The 12,278-nt window shown below is 35.3% G+C and overlaps 1 long non-coding RNA gene across 1 annotated transcript in view; it reads left to right on the top strand.

The window, feature by feature from the left end:
- The first annotated feature begins 2,148 nt into the window (after positions 1-2,148).
- The window catches only part of LOC116420565, a 78,569-nt gene continuing 68,439 nt past the window's right edge, over positions 2,149-12,278 (top strand). The window contains exon 1 of the long non-coding RNA XR_004230921.1: positions 2,149-2,484. This is a non-coding gene — a long non-coding RNA (uncharacterized LOC116420565). The remainder of the gene's footprint in view (positions 2,485-12,278) is intronic.

Below are 12,278 nucleotides of genomic sequence, written 5' to 3'. Positions count from 1 at the left end.
AACAAAATGTTTTATTAAGAGGTTCAGGTGAAGAATATTGTGCTAGAAACTGAAAGTTAGCCCCTAATTTAAATAAGTTAAACACCTTTAAAAATTAAGTTCCCGTCATATTTAAAGTTTAAAACGTCACTGTTACCCCCCTCAAGGGGTTTATAATCTACTAGGAGAGTTAGATTCAATGTGTGTGTGTGTGTGTGTGTTGTGTATATAACTTATTGACACTAAATTGAACGTGAGATGGCATGGATATAGATCTCAAGTAAATAACAAGACTATACTAATATACATTATAAAATTAGTCTTCCAAAGTCGCGTAGCAAAATGCTAATATGGAAACAATCCGAATACAAAACTATTTCTTTGCTGGATAAGTCAGACTTCTTTTGGCATTTAAGTATATATCAGAATGAAATTGGGAGAATGGGTTTTAGATTTGTAGCTTTGTATAGAAAACTTTATCCTTTGCGTTTTGGGATTCATCCCATCATTAATTTCATTACCAAATAGACAAGAAATAGCAAATCAAACAATAACACAAACAAACCTAAAATGTCAACAAGAGATATTTAAACAACATTTCCATAAAAATAAAAGCTAAAGATCTCCATAATTAAATATAAGTTGCTAATTTTCATTGAAGATTGCAACTTCCCTCCTGCGACTATTAGGCGTCTCGAAATGGAAAAGCCGCCCCTATTGCATCACAGTTCATACACATGGAGGTATTAGTTATGAAGGACCAAAGAATGTGTTTTGTTTAAGGAGTTCAGATGTTCTTAATATGATCTCTCCCCTTTGTTCTGATTTCAAAAACAGCCAACAACTTGTTTTTAAGAGTCTTTCAGCAAGAGATTCAGTGGAGGAAACTGAGAAAGTTTAGTAAACCTGATCTAAATAGAAAAAGAAAATCCTCTGATCCTTTGATCTACTTGGCATTGTTATATTCGACTTAAAATAATATCCACCTCCGAAATTGGGGGTGGGGGGAAACCAAACAAATCTGGGGGATTTTGTTACTATTTATCTCATGAAGATAATTACGCGTTTGACCTTAAGTCACTAATTTTTGCAAACACGCATTTAAATAGTGAAGTTTTCTCAATGTTCTTGGCATTTTATACAAAGTATGAGAAAGTCTATCTGTATCTCTTACTGATACTGAGCAATCCTTCTGGACTTCTTTGGTTCTTTGAGTATAGGATAACTCCGAACAAAGGTGGTGAGGAGAGAACAGACATGTAATTAGCCGAATAGGCAAGAGAGACTGCAAAATAACCCGATTCAGAAGACTGAATGGGCCCAGGAAAATCTCCACCCATTCTTGTCAGAAAAATGACTGCTTGCATGTCTGCTGAATGGCGATTCTGTGGGCCTAAGGTGGATTTGGACCACCTTGTTTCAGCTTCAACAGCGGGTCAGATCATAGATTAGTCTCCAGGGCCCCCATTTGATACCTTTTATGGACAATTCCACTCCCATAGTGGTAGACTTTATTGAATTGGGATTAAAAAGGTACCTGGGAGGGAATGTCAGGCATCCCCTTTCCCCCAACAGCCTCAAGAGAGAGGACGAAAGACACTTTCCTACCACTCTAGAGTTCCGAGAGAATTTCGAATGCATCACTAGACTAGCGATGACTCACGTGGGCTGGGCAGTGGCGAGCGTATTATGCACCTAGGGCCACTACTTCGGGGCTGAACCTGGAGGCGTGCCTGCGATGGTTGCCCTCAGGGAGTGAGAGCACTTTACCGAGGTGGGGGAGTTTGGAGCGGTGATGGGAAAATGTTGCTCTAGAATGCCCTAGCAGACACATACTTCGGTTCTGTTGGGAATTCTGGAGTGACTGGCGATGTTCGGTGGCAGGTGCAGCAGGGAGGAGCAATTCCAGGACAAGCTCTTTCCGTGCACTTGGCAAAGGGAAACTAACAGTACTTGGGGTCCAGGGGAGCCGTAGCCTTCAAAGAAGGCAAGGGTTGGAACTAGCCGACCCGCCCGCTACTTGCCCAGGGGCCTTGGGAACAGGGAAATGAGCCGGCAGTGGCCACTGCTGCAGCTTTCAGTTTTCATTGAGACTGCTAGTTACTGTTTAACATCCCCACCCACGTTTCAGTTTGTTTAGTAAATCGATCGGTCCGTAGGACTCGGGCTGCTGCCCTGTCGCCATTGAACAAAGCTAATACTCACTAGAGCATATGGTAAAATCTTTTCTAAAGACTTAAAAAAAAAAGAAAGAAAAAAAAAAGAAAAAGGAAAGGGGAGAGGAGAAAGAACGAAACAACTTAACCTTCCTTCAGCGCTTTTCCTCAGCGCAAATCCATCCCCCCACCCCAGGTTACTGCAAACTGCTTCCACCCAGAAAAGAGCAGTGCTGGACACAGTTGGAGCGGGGGTGGGTAGGGGAATCTACTCCTGGGAGATGCCGCTGCTATTGCCCAGCTGATTGAGACGCCTGAACCCCAAGGAACGAGCGACTCCTCAGTTCAGGTGAGTTTCCTCCGGACATCGGACTGCAGTAGAAGCAGAGTGAGGAGCTTTAAGCAGCTCTCCTCTAGTCTGGGGGCTGAGCCCACGTGCCTTGCGTGGAGCTCCCAGTCTGCCTTCTTGGGACTTGGGAAAGGGAAGCCTACTAAGAGGGGCTGAACGTTTACACAGTGTGCTTCAGATCCGTCCGCAGTTGTAAGCGCAGTAACTAGAGCCTACCCTTCCTTGTTCCCTCCCATGACTGGCCCTGAGGAGGAAGCAGATTTGGGGAAGGGAGTGGGGAGGAGAGATGTTTCCAGTGCAAAACAGAGCAAAGAAAAAGTTGGGTTGTTTGGGTGGAGGTAAGAACAATGGTAGCTGCAGGTGAGTCACGTGCCATTCGGGTAGCTGGGGGAGTTCTTTGGTCTAGGGGAGGAGCAGGGGCACGTGGGTGCCTGGGCCTGGTTGGGGGCGTAGGTTGTGGTGGTGAAGATGTGAGAGGTATGGGGCCCTCAGATACTAACCAGGTAGGCCTGTTTTCCAAGACAAGAGTTGCCTTTCCTTTCACTAAGCACTTTATCATCTCACAAGTAGCTCCTAGAAATGCTCTTGGAAGAGCTTTTGGCAAGAGTACCATTTATAATGTATCATATTTTATGCACACACATGTATATGTGGACTTTAATGCATTTGAATATGAATACAGACATTTTTTAAAATCACAGATGTTAAATGTTGCAGAGACAAAAGAGGTTATCTAGAGGAAGGGAACAAATATTTATTAAATACTTAATGCTTTACAAATACCTTATTTGATCCTCATAGAAATATTGTGAAGCAGGTGCTGTTGCTATTCCCATTTTACAATTGAAGAAACTAAGCCAGACAGGTTCAGTGACTCCCCAATGGTTATATATCTAGTAAGTGTCTAAGGCCTAATTCCAGCTTAGGTTTTTCCGAGTACAGGACCACTATGGCACCATCTGCTTCCATAGCATTTAGTACAATCTCCTCATGTATAAGGAAATTGGGGTACAAAGAAATCCATTTGTTTGTGGGAAGTAATATGGCTAATTGAGAGGCTAAAATCTGTTTCTTATATGGTCTGATTTTCTTTCCACTAGATCATTTCATGGTTGTATGTAACTTTTCCTATATGTATGTATATCAAATATATGTGTAATATCTTTGTGATACTTTAGTTTCTCATAGTTTGAAACACCTTTTAAAAATTTAAACTCGGGTATGTGGATAGTGATCACGTGCTTACCTGGATGTAAGTCACCATGTGACCAAATGTTAGGATTCCATGAGAAGAATATGTGTCTGTGTGTGTTGATACATGGACCTTTTAAGGCATACCTCCAGTGAACTCACTGTCCATTGGTAGGAAGGCTTATTGTCCATATTTCTTTAAAAAGTAAAATTCACTAACAGTTTGGATTTTATCAACCAGGACTAGAAAATGCAGAATTACATAAACTTTTAATGTTAATGGGATGTCTTAAAACAATATGTAGTTGCTACCCTTGTTCTTTTGTTACCTTTCTCATCTAAGTTACAATCTATTATCTCCCTCTTATTTGATTTTTGATACCTTTACTAAGAATTGTTTCTTCTTCCTATGTATTTATAAGTTTTATATATATATATATATATACACACATATAATTCCATGCTTTCTCCACAAATCAAATATGGATGACTGCATATTTCTTTTCTTTTTCATTGGTAGTTATATTAATAATGATAAAGATGAGACAAAGATAATAGTAGTAATAATTATTATGACTGGCTTTTATTTACTAGTTTACATGCATTTAACTTATTGATTCCCAAAACAAGTTGTGAGGTAAATTCTGCATGTATTTGCATTTAACAGATGAGGAATTTGGAAGCACCAAGTTTAAGTGACTTGCTCATAACTATACAAATAGTAAAAACCAGACAGGATTTGATCCTAAATCATTAGTCATCATCCATAATCAATACAAATGTTTGTCTTACATCTTTTCCAATCAACCTTGTCAGGACTCAGTTAACTAAAGCTGGATTACTCACAGAGTATTTACTTGTTGTATACAACACACACACACACACACACACACACACACACACACACACCCCACTACCTTTCTTTTCCTCTTTCTCTCTATCTTCCTGTGTATGTGGCATACACACAGAGGTATACTTTTAGAACTAAAAAACTAAAAAGGGAATGGCAATGATTTGTCATTCTGTAAAACTGCTTAATAGTCTGGAAATTTAGGAATTTATAGAGTGTGTTTTGTGGTATCTGACCTTGACCCTAATTGATTAATTTAATTACCTTCAGACATACTAGTCCTTTCTTGCTGTTAGTGGCACATATACCAACTCACTAGTGTCTGGTATAGTTGTAGAGCCTTCTTATTAGCCTTTATCTGGTCTCTAGGAATTTATTTATCTATATATCCTTAAGACCCCAACCTCTTGGCAATTTATCATGCTTCTCCTCCTGGAACATCAATCTAGGAACCAGAGAAATTCACATTACAGGATAGCCTACTGTTTTGCTACTCACATTCACAGTTAATTAAAAAAAACTGTTTTCTTACAATTGTTCTGTGCTATTTAGTACATCTGTGACAGGAAGCAAGTCACAGTCTTCTTGGAGAAATAAATTTCCTTATTTGCAAAATAAAGGATGTAGACTCAGTGATCTCCAGGTTCCCTCTGACCTATAAATCTGTGATTCTATTCTCAGGAAGCATATTCCAGGTGTTTCTTGTAGCATATTCTTCCATACTTGATCATGTAGGCCCAATTGCCCCTTTTTATTTCTTCTATAGGAAGAGTGGTGCTGGATCAAATTGTTTCCTTACACTAGAAACTAGAAGTGTTGCTGGGGTAAATGCCCCCCTCATTCCCTTTTGCTTTAATCCACTTACGTTGGAGAGAGCCAGTGGATCACAGCAGTAGGGATATTTGCCTCTCCTTACCTATATTTGAATCTGTTTCCTGATTGTGAGCAGCAGCCCTTTAAAACTGGCTGGTGCAACTTGGTATACCAAAATATACATGGATCCCATGTAGAAATGGAAGTCAGAGGAAGTAGAATACAATATGAAATGTTTTCTTGCAATCTATTTAAATACGATATATCTATGGTATATTGCATTCATATTTTAGAGGCAATTTGGCAAGGAATAGAGTGCCTGACCTAGCATAAGAAGTTCTGAGTTCAAATGTGATATCTAATGCTTAATAATTGTGTGACTCTAGTATAAAGACTGTCTCAGTCTTAGCAGTAAAAGAAATATTAGCACTTATCTTACGTGTTTCTTTTGAGAATAAAATGAGGCAATATTTGTAAATGTGCTTAGTGCTTGAACCATAGTAGGTACTAAATAAATGCTATTCCTTCCCCCCTTGCCTATTGATGGATAGCTTAATTTATATGGCTCTTATAAGTAATATAACTAATAGCATAAAACATATACCAAATAGGAAGAAAATAAAAATAGCCATGAAATAATGACTTATCATACATATTTTAACATGTCCTTCCTTAAATATAACTTTTCATATTTGAACAATATGAATTGTTATTAAAGGCCAGCCTGAAAATAGGGCCTTACTATGCATTACTAGAAGTCCTTTGCATTTGTAAATATCTGAGGATCCCTGATTGTAGTGGTTGCCATTTGCTGCTTCTGTGGTTAGTCTGTGGTTCTTAGTCTTTTTGATGTTTTTGTGTAGAATGAATCACTCCATTGCCATTTGAAAAACAGCTTCAAATAAGCTGATGCACCACTGTGGAATGCTGGAATTCCTTAGAAACAGAGATATTGGTTTTTAGGTTTTTGAATTAGAACTGGATGCTCATCTTGGTAAGATGTTTCAAAGTGGATTCTAGAGATTTTAAAGTGCCTTAGCCCTCTGAGTTTCTGTGATTCTGTTAACCTGGCATATGACAATGAGCCCTTTTATATTTTTTCAATCATTTTCTTTACAGGAACTAGTTAAGTAGCCTATTAGTATAATAATAACTAACATTTATGTAGCACTTTAAATTTTGCACAGGGTTTGGCAAATATCTCATTTTATCCTTACAACAACCCTGGGAAATAAGTGCTGTTATTATCTCCATTTTACAGATGCCGAAACTAAGACTATTTCTATAAGTTTCTAGGCCAAATTTGAACTCAAGTCTTCCTGATTCCAATTCCAGTGGTCTACAATTAATCGTCCAAAAGAATGGCTTCAATATGGTTATATTGGATGTGATATCTATGGTAGGTTCAAGGAGCATTACTTTATATAAAATTCAGCATGTGACCACTGTTCTTTTAATCCAGAATTTTATTTTCTATTTTTGAGAATGGATCTCCTATGATGGAAATACCATGGCCATTCATAAATCTGATTCCACTCCTGATTAGTATGGAAGCTTTGACCTGAGACATTTTTTCAACTTAGATCAATTTATTCTTTTGGGACCTCACCATATTCTGGAATAGGCATGTGATTGACTTTAGTCTTACTGCAGCCCAGAACCCCCAAATTCAAGCAATCTACCAATTATAGTTTCCCTAATAGTCAGTAAACATTGAATCAATAAACATTTATTACATGCTTATTATGTGCCAGGTGTCTGTCACTATGCCTGCTTGAGCTGAAACTTTAAGAATTTATTTTTCTCAGACTTAGGGAATACTGGCTTCTTTTCTTGAATCAGTTTTCTTTTTTTGTTATTGTTTATTTTTTTGTATTTTGTATGATGCTTATTTTTGAACAATTCTAAAAATGTGTTGTCAATTGAATTCAACAAATAATTAGTGTTATATAGAATAGTTTCTCAACTCAGGAAACCTATACAATCTCAAAAAAACTTTAAAGCTCCCCAAAGAGCTTTAGTTTATGTGGGTTTTATCTACAGCTATTTACACATCTTAGAAATCAAAATATATTAGAATTATAATGAAAATAGTTTTGATTTGCTGGGTCCTATGAAAGTGTACCTGGACCACACTTTGTGAACCACTCTTAAGAAGAATTCACAGAACCACAGATTCTTAGAGCTGGATGGCATCTAAATAACCACCTAGAACATATCATCTCTTTCCCTCGGAAAAAAAAAAAATCATTGCAAAAACACATTTAACAAGTGGTCATCCATGTTCTTAATGAAGATCTTCTATAATGAAGTACCCAGTATACTTATATACATTCCGCCTATCACACTTTTTGAGTAATATAATAAGAAGTTTTTTTAATGTTTGTTTTCCCCCCCGCTGAGGTCTACTTAAAATTTCCTTCTTAGTAATTTCCTTGTGAGATTAAAAAAGAGTAAGTCTAAATTACTCTTCTACCTGATAGTCTTTTAATAAACTAAATATAGTCATCATATTCCTCATGAATTTTCTCTTCTCCAGATTAAACATCTCTTTTTATTTAAATTGATTCTCCTATGACATGGATTCCAGGTGCTTCACCATCTTGAAATATCTTTTTCTGGATATTCTCCATTTTATCAAGGGCTTCCTAAATTGTAGTGCCTAAAAATAAACATAACACTCTAGATACCATCTAACCAACGCAAAATTCAGTAAGAATTATCACTTTCTTATTCTTGGGATGACATCTTTCACATTAGGTTATTGGGTGCCACATCATACTACTGATTCTTTGAGCCTAACCAACTATTTGTCTAAGCACCACTTCCTCGTTGTGAACAAGCAACAGAAAAACCTACTTCTTGGAGCAGATGGCTCACTATAAATAATAGACTAAACAACAACAGCAACAACAACAACAACAACATGAAATTACAAATGTCTTACTTTGCATTCATTTTCTTGGTTATAGAGAAAAATATTTACACTAAAAGGCCTGTAATGACAGTGATTAAAAAAACAATTGAAGTTCAAGACAGCTAAAAAGATCAAATGATTTTATATCACAAATGAATTACATCCTAGGTTGCAGAAATAGTTTTCAGATATAATTGCTGAACTGTTTTAAGTTATACTAAGAAAGGATAGAATAAAGGAGGGGGTGTGTTCTATGGGATTAGAGAACGATCAATGATTTCCTGAGTTTTCCAAAAAAAGGAAGAAATGTTTTACTACTAGCATGTTTTCCTTCTCTAGCAAAATTTTAGAATGAATTATTTCCTTTTCTTTTGTCATTTGTGAGTCCTTAGAAAGGAAATGGGGTAATCTCTTGTAGTCAAGTAGGAGCTAGTTATGACTAATTTTAACCTAATTCCTTTTTTCATTTGTTTACAAGACTGGCAGATGAGAGAATGTCTGTAAGTATACTATAACGATTTAAGGAAGGGAGTTGACAGTAGCCATTCAGAATATATTTAGGAGAGGGATAGAGAAATGTTGCTGTATGCTAAAGTTTAGGGGTTCCATAGCTGTTTGAAGGACTGGATTTATAGTGATGTCAACTTAGAAGTACAAATAATAATTCTCTTGTGTTGTATTGCAGAATCTTATCTTTTGGACCATCCTGTTCAACATAGTTACTAGTAATGTGAATGTGGACATAGATTGAAAACTGTTAAATCTATAGAGTCCACAAGTCTATGTTGGATAATTAGTAATTTGAAAGAATCAAGTTTGGTTAAGGTCTCAGCAAACAAATAAAGGGACTGAATGTAATTTGATGAAATTTTAAGGGGATGAATATTATGATTGATAATTAAGTTAATAATCACATAGTAGAAGAGATATCATCAGATAAAATTCATGGTGGGATTGGGGTAGGGGAGCAACGACAAGTCACACTCTAAATTCACTTTGAATTGTATGATGAAACAGCTTTTAGAAAGTATGATTTTTTTGGGGACCACATTGATAGAAATGAAATTTCATAGACAAGAGAAATTGTAGTTCTATTGTATTTTAACCTAGTTAGACAATATATGGAGTATTTTGCATGTAACATTTTAGTGGAAATAGTGAAAACAGTAATCTATGTCTAGGTCAGGAGGCAATTAGAATGATGAAGGAACTAAAAATCTTGTCAATATGAAGGTTGAATGAACAATATGGAAGTGTTTAACATGAAGATATATGAGGTAGACAGTAGCTGCCTTCATCTATTCCAAGTCTTGTCACAGAATAGAACAATTACATTAATTTTTTCATCTGCCTACAGCACAAAACTAAGACCAAGAACTGAGTGTTATAGGAAAACAACTTTCTTTTCAATATATGGAAAAATCTTTTTAAAAAGATTTTCCAAAAATGAAATGGAATGACTTATGAAGTAATGAGTTCCTCATCATTGGTGATGTTCTATTAGAATTCATTACTGAGGATATTTTAGTTGGGATTCATTTGTGGCTAAAAGATTGAACTATAATTAATCTTTAATTTCAGTAATTTTAAGATTCAAATTATTTGATGTGTAGAAGTTGATATATATAATGTTTTTTCTTAATAATCTATAACATTTTATTATAACAAAATTTAATATCTGAAAGGGTTCAATGTAGACATTTAATTCCATCCTTGCTTGAAACAGAATTCCTATTACAGCATATCTGAAAGTAGATATCTATCCATTGATTATGGATTTACACTGAGATTCAACTCACCGTCTAATTAATTGTTTATAATCTTTAATTGGTGCTTTTCCAGAACAGTTATCAGACAGTTTTCACATAATCATCTGCCTTATTGACTTGTAGTAAAACTCATAATCCTCACAACAAGCTTCTCACAGGCCCAGATGCATTGCCTAATAATAACTTTATTTCATTATTTACTTGTTCATTCACTACATTTTTATTTCTTTCATCAAATATTTCCCAGTTGCATGTTTAAAAAATACCTCGAATAATCATTAATTTTTTTGAGTTCCAAATTCTTCTCTCCCTTCTGTCTCTATCACTTCTTGAGACAATGAGCAATTTGATATAAATTATACATATAAAGTCATGCAAAACAGCTTCATTTTAGCCATATTGAAAAAAAAAAACAGACAAAAACTCAAGAAAAGTAAAGTAAAAAAAAGTATGCTTTAAACTGCATTCAGAGATGGTTTATTTTTTCTCGAGACTAGATAAAATTTTTCAACATGAGTTCTTTGGTTTGTCTTCATGCATGCATTGTCTTGATCAGAATAGCTAAGTGTTTCACAGGGAATCATCCTTAACAATGTTTTAGCAATTGTTTCTTGGTTCTTCTCATTTCATTTTACATGATTTCATGTAAGTCTTCTCAGGTTGTTCTGAAACCATTGTGCTCATCATTTCTTAGAGCACAATAATATTCAATCATAATTTTGTATCATAACTTATCAAGTCATTCCTCAATTGATGAACATCCCCTCAATCTCCAATTTTTTGTCATCACTAAAAGAACTGTGGTAAATATTTCTGTATAATACTTTTCCCTTTTCTTTGATCTCTATAGAATGCTGAATTTGTAGTACTATTGTGAGTCAAAGAATTGGCACAGTTTTATAGTTCTTTGGGCATAGTTGCAAATAATTTTTCAAAATGGTTGAACTAATTCATAACTCCACCATCACTGCATTTATGTCCTAATTATTCCACATTCCATTTAACTGTACTTTTTATTTTCTGTCATGTAAGCCAATCTGATAGCTATGAAGTGGTATAGCAGGTTGTTTTAATTGACATTTCTCTAAGAAGTAGTAATTTAGTGCATTATTTCATGTGACTATTGTTAGCTTTGATTTCTTCTGAAAATTGCTTGGTCATATTATCTTTTGACCGTTTATCAGCTGGGGAATAGCTCTTATTTTTATACATTTTTTCTCAGTTCCCTTTATGTTTGAGAAAGGAGGTTTTTATCAAAGAAACATGTTCTAAAATCCTACTCCCACACTAATTTCCAGTTTTCCTTTTAATTTTGACTGCACTGATTTTATTTTTTTCAGAAGCTTTTTAATTTCATGTAATCAATATTATCTATTTTACTTTACATGATTCTCTTTTTTTTGGTGGTTTTTGTTTTGTTTGCCCCTAGTCTTGCTGCTTTTGAAGTTAGTTTGAATATTAATTCTAATACTTAGCTATGTCCTTGAACCAGTCCCTTCATTTGATTAGTTTTAATTGTTATAAACTTTTCTCTTATGCATAAATCTGATGGGTACATGTTTCCGTACTCCCTAGTTTACTTATGATATCCATCACTCTTTTTGTTTAGATCATTTATCCATTTTTACCTTATCTTGATACATGAGATGCTGATCTGTGCCTAGTTTCTGCTTTCCAGTTTTCTCAGCAATTTTTGTTACATATTCATTTGTTAAGCTTAGGTCTTTGTGTTTATCAAACATTAGCACAGTCACCTCCTAACAATAACTTTTACATTAACTTGAACTTTAAAAAATAAAATTATAGCAAAATGAATTTAAGCAGTATTGACTTAATCATACATGGTATATTCTAGATGGGATGCCATAAATTATTTCTTGAATAATACCAAGAATCAGTTCTAAAATTGTTGTGATATTTTTGGGGTAAAGAATTTGATAACTGTGAGAAATTGCTGATGATCATTATTTTTATTAGGTTAATATGTAGATATTTTGAGACTATTCTATGCACACTATTACTGCTACTAACTGTTAGTGATGTAGCATCTCAATTGACAACAGACTGAATGAAAGGCAATAGATTGTAATGGCAGTCTTGCTGCCTTTTTTTTTTTTTTTTTTTTGTGGCTAAGGCAATTAGGGTTAAGTGACTTGCTCAGGGTCACACAGTCAGGAAGTGTTAAGAGTCTGAGACCAGATTTGAAATCAGATCCTTCTGACTTCAGGGCTGGTGCTTTCTCTACTACTTGAAT

The sequence above is a fragment of the Sarcophilus harrisii genome, chromosome 1 (genome assembly GCF_902635505.1).
Source record: "Sarcophilus harrisii chromosome 1, mSarHar1.11, whole genome shotgun sequence".
Classification (NCBI taxonomy): domain Eukaryota; kingdom Metazoa; phylum Chordata; class Mammalia; order Dasyuromorphia; family Dasyuridae; genus Sarcophilus; species Sarcophilus harrisii.
This window is presented reverse-complemented; position numbering and strand designations above follow the sequence as displayed.